This window comes from Hemicordylus capensis, chromosome 1 (genome assembly GCF_027244095.1).
Source record: "Hemicordylus capensis ecotype Gifberg chromosome 1, rHemCap1.1.pri, whole genome shotgun sequence".
In the NCBI taxonomy this organism is placed as follows: Eukaryota; Metazoa; Chordata; class Lepidosauria; order Squamata; family Cordylidae; genus Hemicordylus; species Hemicordylus capensis.
In genome coordinates this window covers 393,740,295-393,756,654 of record NC_069657.1, presented here as the reverse complement: position 1 = coordinate 393,756,654, position 16,360 = coordinate 393,740,295, and the positions used below count along the sequence as shown (strand labels likewise).

General features: G+C 46.2%; 1 protein-coding gene across 3 annotated transcripts in view; it reads right to left on the bottom strand.

Moving 5' to 3' along the window:
• The window catches only part of TTC27 (tetratricopeptide repeat domain 27), a 172,485-nt gene that overhangs the window by 65,472 nt on the left and 90,653 nt on the right, over positions 1-16,360 (bottom strand). The gene's annotated exons all lie outside the window — the stretch shown is intronic.

Genomic DNA, 16,360 nt, shown 5'->3' with positions numbered 1-16,360 from the left:
TAACAGAGGAAACGGCCGGGTGGGTGTTGTGAGTGGCCATGTATCCCCACAGAGATTGTAAGTTACAGGTAAGCAACCTGTTTATCTCCGTAGAGATCCATGGTCTCTCACATCTGGGTGAGTGATTACCTCCCGTAAAGAGGAGGTGGGTACTTGCGGTTACAGTACTTTCTTCAGGACCGCCTGACTAAAATTGGCCTCTGAAGCCAAACGCAAGTCCACAGTGTAGTGATGGGCAAAGGGCAAGTCCGAGGACCAGGTGGCAGTCCTGCAAGGGTCCTTCATACCGATGCCCAGCATGTGGGCAGCTGAGGTAGCCATGGACCTAGTAGAATGTGCCACTATGTGGTATTTTACTATGTGGTATACCACTATGTGGTATTTTAGAGGGCGGCTCAATGCCTTGGTTCTCATAACAAAAGAAAATCAGTTGCAGCAGCCAATTGGACAATCTTTGTTTAGAAATGGTGAAACCTTTACTAGCTCCTGCATAGGAGATGAACAGCTTGTTAGAATGCTTGAATGCCTTTGTATGACCCAGGAAATAAAGGAGACACCTGCAGACATCTAGGGTGTGCATAGAACGCTTGAGAGGTGTAGTTAGGTCACAGAAGAACATAGGCAACAATGTCCTGATTGATATGAAAGCCTGAAAACATCTTAGGGTGTAAAGCAGGATTCAGACGCAGAACCACCTTGTCCGGGTAAAATTTAGTATATAGGGAATCAGACCTTAGAGCAGTGAGTTCACTTACATGTTGTGCAGGCGTGATGGCTGCAAGGAAGGTAGTCTTTAGGGACAGCAGTTTCATGGAGACTGATAACAGGAGTTTGAAGGGGGCCTCTGTAAGCGCAGACAACACAAGTGAGAGACTCCAAGCCTGCACTGGGTGTATGGTGGTGGGGTTACAGGTTGTTAACTTCTTTCAAAAAGCCCTTAGAGTCAGGGTGAACAAATACTGACCTGCTAGCCAAGCCTGGGTGGCGAGCCGAGTTGGCAACGAGGTGGACCTTAAGGGAGATGTTGGAGTGACCCAATCCCTTGAGAGAGGCAAGGTAGAGGAGTATTTGGCAGATTGAAACATGCAGAAGGCCAAAGCCCTTAGCAGACACATAGGATGTGAAATGCTTCCATTTGCACATAATTTCCTGTCTTGTAGAGGCCTTTCTCTCATTTAACGGGATCTTGTCAAAAGGTTCAGCCTCCACACTGTTAACGAGGGGGTCAGAAGGGCATTGTGTAGGACCAGACTAGTGGTCCCTCTAATTTTCATCTCTGTGCAGAATGAGTTTTGTTCTGGGTGGCAGTATCAAGGCAGTGTGTGCGCACCTGCATTCAGAATGGGGCCTTCCTGATTCAACCTGAGTGGGATCGAAAATGAACTGAGCAGACATTGAAAAACTTGCGAGTGTGCGCATGTCTTAGAGGAAACAGTGGACCAGACCCCTGTCTCTCGTGAGGAGGTCCCATTGAGGAAGAAGTTGAAGGTAAGAGTTCTTGCATAACTGAAGGAGAGTCAGGAACCAGAGTTGTCTGAGCCACCAGGGAAAGACCAGGATGCACTGCATGTGCTCTTGTGGTATCTTTCCCCACCACTCTGGACACTAGCGAAAAGGGGGGAGGAGAAAGGTAATACAGCTTGTCCTTTTATTGTAGCTGGAAGGCAACCCCTAGGGAGTTCGGGCTGATGCCCTCCCTAGAACAGAACAGAGGACAGTGGCAAATAAGTCAACCTTAGGGACACCAGAGGAGTCAATCACAGCGTCATTCAGTTCACACTCATAGAGCTTAGAAAAAGAGATTCCGGCGAAGGGAGTCAGCCAAAATATTATCCTCCCCCTTAATATGTATAGCCATGGGTAGGATATCAAGTCTCAGGCACCATTCCCACAATTGCAATGCAAGGTTGTTCAAGGATTTGGATACAGTGCCCCCCAATGGTTCAAGCAGGCGATAGCTGTAGTATTATCGATATGGACCTGAACCACTTGGCCCTAGATGACAGGTAGGAATGCCTTGAAAGCAAGGAAAACTGTGAGGAGTTCCAAAAACCTAATATGGCGCTCCTGCTGCTGGGGAGTTCCAAAGGCCCTGTGTCCAGAGCAAACCACAGTGAGCACCCCAATTCTGCATGGAAGCATTGGTAGTGACTGATACTGTAGGATTCCATTCCTGAAAGTGAACCCCTTACGAAAGGGAACCAGACAGGGATCACCAGAGCAGGTCTTGCAAGGCATTCTCCTACACAATTAGCCACTTGTGTTTTGACTGTCTAGTTCAGCCAGAAGACAGACAGCAGCCAGAGTTGTAGTCTCCACATCTTCAAGCATGTGTTCACCACAATCCTGGTATACGAAGCCATGAGGCCCAGCAGACACTGGATGGACCCAGCCCGTTGCTTGGGGGAAGACTGGAAAGTGATCACCATGGAGAAAATGGCCTGGGTGCATTCTACAGGTAAGTATGCATACATCTGGTTGGAATCCAGGATCACACCAATGTACTGAATTGCACTCTGGGGTTTAAGGCAGATTTCTTCAGGTTGACACTGAGCCCCATATCTGCCAGGAGAGATATGGTAAGTTGTAGGTTGAACAACAGGTTAGACTTCTTTCTAGCCATGATAAGCCAGTCATCCAAAAAGAGAAACACAGGAATGCCCTGTACACGCAGGTAGGCACTGACGGCCACCATGCACTTAGTGAAAACTCTAGGGGCAGCACAAAGGCCAAGTGGGAGCACCTTGTACTAGTACGCCCTTGTGCCCAGGCAGAAATATAGGAAATGCCGATGCTGAGGCCTTATGGAGATGTGGAAGTAGACGTCCTTTAGGTCCAGGGACACAAACCACTCCTCTTCCCACAACAATGGAAGAATGGACTGCAGGGAGATCATGTGGAACTTCGAAGTTTTGACAAACTTTTCAATTAAGTCCAGGATGGGGCGGATCCCGCCATCATGCTTAGGAACCTGGAAGTATCTGCAATAGCAGCTGGAATGCATGGAAGAAGATGGAACTGGCTCTATGGCATTCTTTTGGAGTAGCGATAAAATCTCTTCTTCAAGGATAGGAGTTGAGTGGGTGTATTTTATGCCTGCATAGGCGTGTAGAGAGTCAAATTCAATAGCATAGCCGCTGGCCACTATGCACAACACCCAGGTGTCTGATGTCACTTGATGCCAGTAAGGGAGAGAGGGGACAAGATGGATGGAGATAGAGGGAATGGGTATAGATACTTCCAGATCTTCATTGTTAAAAGGACTGCTTGGTTTGGTCCTGAGGCTTCAATTTTTGTTGGCCCTTTTGGCGCTGATGGAAGTGGGTGCCTAGTGTACTGTCTAGACGCATGTCTACAATTTCCCCTGTCCTGGGAAGGCTGGGGTTGGTGTCGCTGCTTGTAATTAGGGCAGCATCTATGCTGGAAAGATGAGGTTTGAGACTGAGTGAAAGTCTTAGCAATATATCTAGACTTTTTCCGTTTCTCCATCATCTCATCCGTATCTTTAGAGAATAGTCCTTCACCACCGAAAGGCAGATTTTCAATTTTATCTTTTATACCCAGCTCCAAAGGGGTGGACCTGAGCCAGGCATGGCAATGGAGAGCAGTGGACCCAGCCAGCACTTTGGATTCCACTTCTATCAGGTATTTAGCTGTACTCAGATGCTGTCTGGTAAGATTAGCAGACTTGGAGAGTGTCGATAGGAATTTGGCCTTAAAGGGCTCAGGAACATCAGCAACGTCCTCTTTCAATGTGTCCCAGAGGGAAAGGAAAGGCAAGCCGAGGAGTAGAACCTTCTTGCCATAGAGTCCAATTTCTGGCCCTCCTTATCCATTGGTGTTGAATGTTTCTGTGTGGACTTTGCTTGCAGCATGCCGTGCACCAGCGAGTTTGGTGCTGGGTGTTTGAACACAAATGGGCAAGAAGCCTCTTGGACCTGATACAGACTCTCCATCTTTTTACAAGGAAGAGTGGATGTCAGTGGGGCAGACCAAGCAGCTTTAGAAGCAGCGACTAGGGCTGGAAGCATAGGCAATGCCATAGGGTGAGCTACAGATGTAGAAGTCAGAAAGCTATAAACAGGATCTTTGATCGTATCCTCAGGAGGTGGCACCTCCAGGCCTAGGGCCTTTGCCATCTCCTGTATTTGCACACAGTAAGATTTAGTCTTCTCTGTTGGAGAATTAGACGGCTTGGCAGCCACATTATCATCTGGCGAGGTACGTGGTGGGACTTCTGAAACATCAGAGTCGGGGTCAGATGCACAGGAGGACTCTCCATCCATTTCAGGGTCCTCAAGTAATGGAGTTTTGGGGCGAGACCCTTCAGGATGTGACGGCACAAGAGGTATCACAGGAGCCAAAGGACCAGAAGGTTCTGGAATAGTAGGGTGCATGAGGTGGGGTTAGCTGAGATGGTTGGTGCTGAGGCAGGTGCTGACAGCACTGAGAAGCTAGATGCCACCATTTTCAGCGGCGATAGTAGGCTCAGCCTCAGGGTCCCATATAAAAAGGCTTTCAGCCGTAATTCCCTGCTCAAACGGGTCTTTTTCTTGAAAGACAAATAGACCTTGCAGGCACTTGTATTGTGGCTATCTCCTAAGCATATGAGGCAGTCATTATGGCCGTTGGAAGAGGGCATAGTATACCTTTTAAAACTTTTAGCAATAGACATAGCCAAGTCTAGAAACTTTCTGAGATCAACCAGCTCAGAGAGAAAAAGCCAAGTCCATAACACACAATCCAAAGAATAGTCAAACACAGTCCGAGTTAAATATCCAAATAGAGAAAACAGAATTGTCGAAAAGACGGTCCAGGTCAAAGTGCAGGAGATCAGATAGAGAACCATCAGAAAAAACAGTCTAAGTTAAAACTGCAAAAAAAGAGTCTAAATATTCACTTTATCACAGGAACGAGGAAACAGGAGCAGATCTTTCCCAAGGCAGCACAAGCAGCGGACAAGAAAGAACAGAGTGAGGCACTCTACAGCTGGATGGCTCTGATATCACTACACCTTAAAAGGCCGGAGTGCACCTATACGGAGCTATAGATTCTTCTGCAGGCCTCCTGAGCAGGTGCAGAAGACCCCAGTTGCGAGCAACCATGGATCCCTATAGAGATCAATAGTATATTACTCCAGAAAATGAGATTTAAGGAACATTCTGATGGCACAGTTTCATTTAATTAGTAAAAGCCTTCACCAACAATAATATCGAACAGTTGATAATTAGTAATTACAATTAAAAATGGCACCTAACTAAAATGATACAAAATTAGAACAGATCACTCCCTGAAATTATCTTCCCTTCTGCCAGGGAAGGGATCTTGCCTGCCAATTCTCCATAGTGAGGAAGCTTTACAGCATGGTGCCACCACTGAAAAGGCCTTTCTCTTTGCTGAGAGCTGCTTAGAACTCTGCTCTCTATTTATGCAGGATGCAAAATTGTATCCCAGGAAAAATAACCAGCAACAGTAATTGCATTTCACACACAAAGCCACAAATGAATTTGCCTGCTCCATTAGTAGGGATGTACACGAAATGGTTCGGAGGCCCTTTGATGGACCTCTGAACCAGTTTGAAGTCCGGCAGTTCAGCTGGTTCGACGGCGGTGGGGTGACCTTTAAGGAGCAGGGAGGGTGCTCTTACCCCCTCCCCTGCATTTTCCCCACCGGTACTGTGATTAAAAATGGTCCCGCAGGGCAGAAGCGTACCTCCTTGCCTCCCCCATGCACGTCGGACCAGAAGTGCCTGGTGTCTGACATGCATGGGGGCGGTAAGGAGGTACGGTGCCGCCCCGTGGGTCCGTTTTTAATCACAGTGCTGGTGGAGAAATGCAGCAGTGGTGTGTGTGTTTAAGAGCACCCTCCCTGCTTCTTAAAAAGGTAAAAAAAACCCCCGCCGCCGAATCAGCCATCGCCAGTTCTGTGCACATCCCTACCCCTTAGATCACACAAGGAGGCTACTCTTCATGTTCCTATACCCTTAGAGATGGGTTTGGTGGTAACATAGGAACAAGTCTTTTTCGTGGTTACTGCCATGTTATGGAACTCTCTCCCCACCTGGCAGGTATTTTTGGCTCCATTGCTGTCTGTATACCAGTGAAAACTGAAGACAACCTTGTTTACTCAGGCTTTTTAGAGCTGCTCTGGGTCTGCCACTAAATCAATATTTTGGCCTGCTGCTCAGATAGAAAACACAATTTACTTTTTCAATTAGAAAAACCCTCAATTCCCCCAGAAAATAAGCTGTATGGTATCTCCTCTGCTGATGTTACACTGCTGTCATTCTGAAATATTATTTTAAACCATCCACTTTAGACACAAGATCCCTAAGGAAGTATTCCACATAACCTGTCAACACCAGAAGTTCTCTAATCAAGCCACTCAGGACAAAGTCCTAAGCAGATTTTCAAAAATTCACTAGAGTTTAAAATATTGAAATATTCTGGCTCTCTCCCACTGAAATGAAACAAGATTATAAGACAGAGGACACAACAGTACAATGATATTTTGTTAATGGGTGGGATGTAGATGCAATAGGAATGATAGTGGAAACTGCCTAGAATACATTACAGAATTGCTTTACAAAAGGGTAAAATGTCATCCCATAGCAATTTACTAGGCAGGACACATGTGTTTAGACAGATAGGTCCCTAAAGTACTTCCTTTTTCACTTAAATGTACATGCAATCTCATATTTTATTTTTCCATAAAGAGTTACAAAATTAAAAGCCTTGCACATTTTCCCCACTACAAGTCTCCAAAATTTTAAAAAGCTTCTGAGATTGAAGTAATAAAAATCTGTAACAAGTCAATAACCCAGGATCAAGAACAAGGAGTCATCAGGAATGTATTCCCATATCAGGGTGTGTGTGCGCGTGAGAGAGAGAGATATTGAGAGAGAGAGAGAGAGAGAGACATTTGTTTTAACAAGTAAGAGTGTATGAAGCTGTGTGCTACTAGGGATGTGCACGGAACCCTGGAGGCGCCGTCCAGCACTGGGGGGTCTCTAGCTTTAAGGGCGGGGGGGTAGCATTTACCCCTCCCGCCGCTTTTTCTCCTCCGGCGCTCCACTTCTGAGCAAAGCTTTAGGGGTGGCAGCGTTCCTCCCTGCCACCATCGTTGGCCGGAAAAAGGGGAAGGTGCCTCTACGCATGCACCCATTGCAGCGCGTGCATGCCCAAGGCCACCGTGCGCGTGTCGCACACGTCACACATTGTGCGCGCATGCAACGCGTGACCTGTGCGGCGCGCGCTGCAATGGGCGCATGCTTGGAGGCACCTTCCCCTTTTTCCAGCCAATGATGGGGGCAGGGGCAGCAGGGAGGAATGCTGCCGCCCCTAAAACTTTGCACAGAAGTGGAGCACCGGAGGGGGAAAAGCGACGGGAGGGGAAAGTACTACCCCCCCGCCCTTAAAGCTAGACACACACACCCCGCTAGACCGCCCAATTCCAAACTGGTTCGGAGGCCTCTAACATGGCTCTGGACCAGTTCCGTGCACATTCCTATATGCTATGGTGAACTATTACAATGGTGAACATCACACACACACACACACACACACACACACACACACACACACACACACACACACACAATGATCAAGTCGCCAAATATCAAAAGAGCCGGTCACACCCTGCAAGGGTGCCAAGGTGAACCAAGCAGAGGCTTTGCATTTCCAAAGAAGTAAAAGTTATGTATGATGTCTGCAGGAAAACACACCCCTAAAATTAGAGGTAATTTTGGAACTTCTAAGTCTCTTGGGGGGTGGGGTCACTTCCACATATCCTCACCATTAATTCTTCATAGCTCCAGCTTGGTATTTAGTATGAGAACTAGATGGGACTTTCCTCCAAAAGGTCATCAAAGGTATTCCATAAATCAGATGAGCTAATGGTATCTGCTGCTTTCACTGTGATGCTATATGAAAAGAGCACCACTGAAGTCCATTAAACTCCAAAGGGAAATTGCTCAGACCACCTACTTTGAAAATGGTATTAGGTAGGAGAAAGGCCAGAAAACATTAAACAATGCATGCTAAGGTTGCACAAGAGACTGCTGAGGTATATTCCACGACTGTGTTAATCTCACCTGCCTTTGGATTCAGACTGGTAGACAAAAGAAACACATTCACTGCAATGGTATTTGAAACAAAATGAAATTCGTGCCTATGTCTAATTTTTGTCTTTCAAAAAACTTAAATAAAAACAGAAGGCATGTCTCTGTACTTTGAGCAGGACAAAACAATCTGTACTACAAGTCTAATTGATGCTATGCCAGATAGTACTTTATTGCTTTGTGCCTCAACCTATATCAGGAACTGTAATTTGCTGAGTGCAACAAGAGATTGGGTGGAATGATTTAAATCATGGCAATTTAAATCATTTATAAAATCACCAAAGCAAAAGAAAAGATTTAACTCTTAGCTAATTCAAGCTTTCCATTTTGAAATACACATATTAACTGACTGCTATGAACAAGTAAACCACATTCATTTGCAACTCAATAGAGCCTTTGTGTTTTCTAAGAGAATAATCTAAAAATTTTGGCCATGCAATCAAAGTGTCTTTTACATTGTAGAACTATGAGACACAAATTTCTGTCTGGCACTCTGTATGTACACAAAGATACTAAGCAGGATCACTTATCTGATCTTTTTTGAAGGCTAAGGTTGCGATACTATGTACAGTTAATTGGAAAAATATCCTATTTAACAATAGGATTGAACAGCCTTCCCCCCCTTCAAACTAGCAGGAGGAGGGGAGATTTTGAGGGGCAAGTCCTAGTCTGTGTGTGTATTATTTGCCAGGGCTAGCAAATTCCTGTGTTTTAGTTTGTCCCTGCCTGGAGGGGGTGTAGTCAGCTAGGGTTGTGGGAGGCCCCACATTCCTTTGACCCACATCCCGTGTCTCAGTTGGAAGCCTACAATCTACATAAGAGGTGAAGGCCCGAGAACATAGCAAACAAGGATAGCAAACAGGACATAGGAGTTTTAATGGGAAGTATGCGGGGAAGCCTGGAACAAGCCCCTGTTATCACAAGGAGCTGGTGGAGAAGAGAAGGTAAGTACAAATCCCTCCCTCATATTCTTGAGAAAGGCTGTTCGGACAGTTAATTAGCTGACTTTTACAGCTGAGACATATCCTTCTAATAAACTATCTCTAAATACTGTAAATAGTCAACAAAACCAGTATGAAAATAGAAAGTCGGCAGGGGAGGGGACACTTCCCAGTGTATTGCACAGAGTGCCATATGTATGACTATATGCCCCATGGGCAGAAGTCATGGGTGTGTGCTCGGTGCAAGGAGCTCCTGGCTCTCAAGGAACAAGTTCGTTCCCTTGAGACCAAGGTGGTGGATCTGGAGAAGCTCAGAGAGACAGAACGTGGCATGTGGATGAGACCTTCAGGGACGTGGTAGAGGGATCTCAATCCAGGGTTGATAGCTCCTCTGCTGTCAAGGAGAATGAAGGTCTCAGGCAAGGAGGACATCGGTCTGAGGAAGAAGGAAATGCTCCTTTAGAAAGGACCCCTTCTGTGGAAGATGAGCCCATATCCTCTCTCAGAGGATATTTTTTTAAATGACACATGGAGAAAAGCCAATGGGAGCTGAGCAGTATCCAGTTTGGCAAATGCCATCCTTTAAAGTGAGAGGGTGTGAAGGATTCAGATAATACAGAAGGGGGCAGAGCAGAACCGCATAGAGCAGACAGAAGGCTGTGCCAGCTAGTCAGAGAGTCAAAAGAAAGATAGAATACACCAGGTGAGCGAGTCAACATATGAGTGCTTATATGCCAATGCCAGAAGCCTCCAAGCCAAGATGGGTGAGCTGGAGTGCTTGGTTGCTAACACAGAAATAGATATAGTGGGCATAACAGAAACATGGGGGAAGAGTGAGAACGAGTGGGACACTGTTATCCCTGAATATAAACTCTATAGAAAGGACAGGGAGGGGTGCCTTGGAGGTGGAGTAGTACTGTATGTTAAAGAAGGGATAGAATCTAACTAAGTAGAAAACCTAGGTGGACCAGAGTCCTCCACAGAAACCCTGTGGGTGACAATACAAGGCCTGAAAGGGAACGTGCTACTGCCCTACAAATCAAAATGCTGACAGTGACTGGGAGTTGTAGGAGGAAATCAGGGAGGCTTCAAGGAGATGCAAGGCAGTAATCATGGGTGACTTCAATTACCCACACATAGACTGGGTAAATTCACAGTCAGGTAATGACAAAGAGGTCAAATTTCTAGATACGCTGAATGACTGTGCCCTAGAACAGCTGGTCTTGGAACCCACCAGAGAGAAGGTGACCTTGGACTTAATCTTGAGTGGCACCCAGGACCTGGTGTGTGATTTCAGTGTCATTGACCCTTTAGGGAACAGCGACCATAGTGCGATCAAATTTGACATACCTGTGGGGAGAGAGTCACCAAGGAAGTCTAACACAGACATTTTGAATTTCAGAAGAGGAAACTTCTCCAAAATGAGTATGTTGAAAAGAAAACTGAAAGGGAAAATCAGGAGAGTCACTTCGCTCCAGAATGCATGGAGTTTACTCAAAACCACAATACAGTGGTCCCTCGACTTACAAACTACTCGACATAAGTATTTTTCGAGTTACAAACGGCAGTTTTAGATCTGGTTTTAGATGCGGTTTTTTCGACTTACAAATTTTTAGATGGGGTTTCCTCGACTTACAAATTTTTAGATGGGGTTTCCTCGACTTACGAATTTTACATGCGGTTTCCTTGACTTGCCTGCCTGTTTACTGCCTGTTTATTCTTGAAAAGAAATGTTCCTGTGCAGTTTGCAAGCCTTACTGGGGGTCTGGGTCTTTTTTCTAGGCTCCGGAACGCATTAATCCGTTCCCAATGCATTCCTATGGGAAACCGCTTTTCGACTTACGAATTTTTCGACTTACAAATGTGCATTCGGAACGGATTAATTTCGTAAGTAGAGGGACCACTGTACTAGAAGCCCAGTTAGATTGTATACCCAAAAGGAGGAAGGGTATCATTATGTCCAGGAGGATGCCAGCATGACTAACAGGAAGGAAGCCATAAAAGGGAAGAAGACTCCTTCTGAAATTGGAAGGCCTGTCCAAATGAAGAGAACAGAAAGGAACACGAACTCTGGCAAAAGAAATGCAAGGTAACAATAAGGGAGGCAAAAAGAGAGTTTGAGGAACATTTAGCCAAAAGTATCAAGGGGAATAACAAAAACTTCCTTAAATACATCAGATGCAGGAAACCTGCCAGGGAGGCGGTTGGACCATTAGACAATGAGGGAGTGAAAGGGATTATTAAGGAGGATATGGAGGCTGCAGAGAAGCTAAATAAGTTCTTTGTGTCTGACTTCACGGCAGAGAATACTGAGCATATACCTGTTCTGGAACCAGGCTTTTTGGGGACGGAGGCTAAAGAACTGAGTCAGATAGAAGTGACAAGAGGTGATGTTCTAAACTGTCTGGAAAAACTGAAAACTAGCAAATCGCCAGGGCTGGATGGCATCCATCTAATGTGAAATTGCTGGCCTCCTTGCTAAAATATGTGACTTATCCCTGCAATCAGGCTCTGTACCAGAGGACTGGGAAGTAGCAAATATAACACCAATTTTCAAAATGGGGTCCAGGGGCGATCTGGGAAATTACAGGCCGGTTAGCTTAATGTCCGTTCCAGGCAAATTGATGGAAAGCATCCTAAAGGACAAAATTATAAAGCCCATAGAAGAACAGGCCCTGCTGGAGAGAACCAGCTTCTGCAAAGGTAAATCTTGCCTCAGAAACCTTTTGGAGTTCTTTGAGAGTGTGAACAAGTGTATGGATCAAGGTGATCCAGTTGACATAGTATACCTGGACTTCCAAAAAGCTTTTGACAAAGTTCCTCATCAAAGACTCCTGGGGAAACTTAGCTGTCATGGGATAAGGGTACAAGTACATGTGTGGATTGCTAACTGGTTGAAAGACAGGAAACAGAGGGTAGGTATAAATGAAGAGTTTTCACAATGGAGGGAAGTAAGAAGTGAGGTCCCCCAGGGATCTGTACTGGGACTGGTGCTTTTTCATTTATTAATAAATGATCTAGAAGTAGGGGTAAGCAGTGAGGTGGCCAAATTTGCAGATGATACCAAACTCTTTCGGGTAGTGAAATCCAAAATGGATTGTGAAAAGTTCCAAAAGTATCTCTCCAAACTGGGGGAGTGGGTGACAAAATGGCAAATGTGCTTCAGTGTTGGCAAGTGTAAAGTGATGCACATTGGGATGAAAAATACCAACTTCAAGTATACACTGATGGGATTAGAGCTGTTGGTGACTGACCAGGAAAGGGATCTTGGGGTCGTGGTGAACAGCTTGTTGAAAGTATTGACTCACTGTTCGGCAGCTGTGAAAAAGGCTAATTCCATGCTAGGGATCATTAGGAGGGGGGTTGAAAATAAAACTGCTAATATTATAATGCAGTGGCAATGGCTATCAACGGCTACTAGTCAGCTCTAGGCCATCTCCAGCCTCAAAGGCAGGATGCCTCTGAGTACCAGTTGCAGGGGAGTAACAGCAGGAGGGAAGGCATTGCTTAAACTCCTGCCTGTAGGCTTCCAGCAGCATCTGGTAGGCCACTGTGTGAAACAGGATGCTGGACTAGATTGGCCTTGGGCCCAATCCAGAAGGGCTATTCTTAACAAAATGTGGCTTAAATAAACAATTCTATTCCAAGGGGATAGAAAATAAGTTCCCAGAGTTAAAATTCCCAGAGTTAAAATTCCACTTGCCATGGCTAGTTTCCCATTGCCCTTTAGTGAGGCTCATAAGAGAAGCCTCACTTCCTCTCAGCTTAGAACTGAGAATGTCGTGGAAATCATCCCATGTAGCAAAGCTGTGGAGAAGATCCTCACTGCCTAAGTTGCAGAGGACTGGCTACTTTGACAGCACGCAACAGCAGGAGGGATGTGCACGGAATCAGGCAGGGGAAGTCCGAAGGTGGTGGTGGTGGTGGTGGAGTTGTCTTTAAGGGCAGGGGAGGGTGCACTTAACTCTTCCTCTACCTTCCCCCAACCGGCGCTCCATTGTAAACCGGTCAGGCGGGGCAGCAGCGTATCTCCCTGCCGCCCCATCCCGTCGGACCAGAAGTAATCAGAAGTACCCAGCGTGAGTGCGCATGTCAGGCACATGAACCCTCCCCTGCCCTTAAAGTCAACCCCGCCCCCTCAAACCAGCAGGTCCGCCAGTGGTTCGAACCAGTTCGGAGGCCCATAAAGGGCCTCCGAATCAGTCCCATGCACATCCCTAAACAGCAGCTCTGAGATTCAGAACTCTATTGTCAGCCACAACCAACCCTTTTCTCTGGCCCCAAGTTTGGAGAACTGTCCCTGCAGTTGTGCTGAGCTATCAGGTCATCTGCAGCCCAGTGCAATTGCAGGAATGACCCTGACCTCCTCTCTGGTCCGGGGAGTAAGGAACACAAGAAGCTGCCTTATTCTCAGTCCTATATCCTGATCCATCTAGTTCAGTGTTTTCTATACTGATTGGCAGTGATTCTCCAGTTTTGGCAGGGGTCTTTCCAAGCCCTACCTGGAAATACTGGGGATTGAACCTGGAACATTTTGCAAAGCATGTGCTGTACCACTAAGATGGGGCCCCAATCCCTGGGGTTTTTCCCACACCTCAGAAGGAAGAACAGTGAGAGGTCAGGAACTAAAGCTCCAAACCTCTGCATGCTTACCTTACATGGAAATAAACTCCACTGAACACAGATTGTGCTGAAAGGGAGTGGGGTGTGTGTGTCTGGACAAACACAAATTGTAGCTTGGCACTAAGTCCAATCAAGATTTGTGGGACTGTGAACAAAGATTTATAAATTGAGAGTGGAACACACTGTAGAGCACAGATAGACTGAAATTATTTAAATGGGCTCTATAGCGAATTCTGATTATATTCAGGGTGACATCACCTGGATTTTAGCATCTGTGATAATTTGCTCGAGAGACAATACATGATTTATGAACTGGGTTCAGATGTAACTAAACCATGATTTCATAATGTTTGAATCTAAGCCTGCACACAATCTGCAGTTTGGAGTCCACAAAGAAAGATTTGAAGTAGATTTGCAAACAGTTGTGCTAACTGTGGAAATCAGTTAGGACTGATTTCACAATATATTAAACTGCATTTAGGGCCATTACTTTGTCTCAAGAGGATGCTGCACCTGGAAACAGGAGTGAACACGAAAGTGAGTCCTGAGCAAATGGAAAATAAGACAAGACACAAGACGACACAAGACACAAAACAAAAGCAGGCCACCAGCTTTAGACTATAGTTTGCCTGTTGCACATCTGGAATCCTAAACCATGTTGTAGGTTCTTAACTATGGTTAGTGCAAACCATGGTTTCATATGTCTGAACCTAGCCACTGGGCTGGTTCAGATGTAATATGGAACCATGATTAAGCCTGGCCCCCTGTGGTGTCCCCACGGCTGGGAGCATGTGCTCTCCTCTACTCATGCCAGGGCAAGTATTCACTTCTGATTTAAGTTAAAATAAACCAAGATCAGCCATGACAACTGAAATGACCAAGCTCTGTTTATTCTAACCCACTTACATGAAATGAATGGAAATCTGTAACTGACTTAAAACCTTGGGTATAGATTTCAGTTTATTTCAAGTAAAATAGGAAAATATGATAAATAAGCCAAAATATTCTTTTAACAACTGTGGTTGCCATCCAGACTAGTGCTGCACCAGTGCAATGAGAGATGTTGCACACACTGAACAAGTTTGCAGAGCTATGTAAAGCTGCAGTGCTCCACAATGCTGCAGGGGAGTAACAGCAGGAGAGAGGGCATGCCCTCAACTCCTGCTATAGGCTTCCAATGGCATCTGGTGGGCCACTGTGTGAAACAAGATGCTGGACTAGATGGGCTTGGGCCCAATCCAGCAGGGCTGTTCTTATGTTCTTAATGCTGTGTAACTACAGAACCATACAAGGTTGTGCAACTTGTCAATATCTTCCACCAGCATAAAAACTAGTCTGAAACATACACTCTTTTATTTGCATAGTGTTATCTGCACTATACTAGTGCAACACTATATTCTAATTTATCCCATTCCACTCTTTTTGCTGCCTTTGTGGATTTTAAGTCGGCATTTGATTCCATATCCAGAAACAAATTATGGGAAAGGTTGTTTAACTCCTCTATTGATCGATGTTTGCTACTTCCAATTTATAAACTTCGTAAGAATTCATGTCTGAAAGTCCGATGCAGTTCAGCTGGAATCCTCACTAAGGAAATCCCTACCTTTCGAGGAGTGAGGCAAGGTTGTATACTTGCTCCAGCTCTTTTCAATTATTATATTAACCCCATTGTGGATATTAGTAGTGTGCACGGACCAGTTCGGAGGCCATTCTACTGGCCTCCGAACCGGTCCGGACAAGGGGTGGTTTTGGTTCGGGAGGGTTAGGGTGGGGGGTTCCATTAAGGGCGGGGGGGCTTTACTCACCCCTCCCGCCCTTTCCAGCTTTGGCGCCATAATTCGTTTAAAAAATGCGCCGCAGAATCGCTCTCTGCCCGCTTGCCGCTCCTATGGCTCCGGACTGGGGCTCCTTCTTGTCTTCAAAATCGGGCAGCAGGATACTTCCCTGCTGCCCCTGAAGCCCCCTCAAGCCATTTTGGCTCTTTAAATCTCGCCCCGGACCGAGTCCTATAGCGCTCAGGCGGGCGGCGGGGAGATGTCAGTCCGTCCGCCCGCCCCCTTCCCTGCCTTCTGCGAAGTGCAGGGAGCCTTCTGCGAAGTGCAGGGAGCCTTCTGCGCGCATCTCCCCGCCGCCCGCCCGAGCGCTATAGGACTCGGTCCGGGGCGAGATTTAAAGAGCCAAAATGGCTTGAGGGGGCTTTGGGGGCGGCAGGGAAGTATCCTGCCGCCCGATTTTGAAGACAAGAAGGAGCCCCGGTCCGGAGCCATAGGAGCGGCGAGTGGGCAGAGAGCGATTCTGCGGCGCATTTTTTAAACAAATTATGGCGCCAAAGCTGGAAAGGGCGGGAGGGGTGAGTAAAGCCCCCCCGCCCTTAATGGAACCCCCCACCCCAGTGCCGAACCGCAGGTCCGCGGTCCGGTGCACACCCCTAGTGGATATTATTACTAATCCATCTTTTCATCCACCTAAATTGGCCAATAGACAGGTTAATATTCTGCTTTATGCAGATGATGCAGTGATTTTATCTCAGACTCCTGTTGGTCTTCGTAGAGCGCTTTGCTCTTTGGCTACTTTTTGCTATGAATATGCTCTGAAAATCAGTTATAGCAAGACCAAAATTCTGGCCTTTGCTAAACACCCGAAGACCCTGAACTGGTCTTTGGCTGGACATAAATTA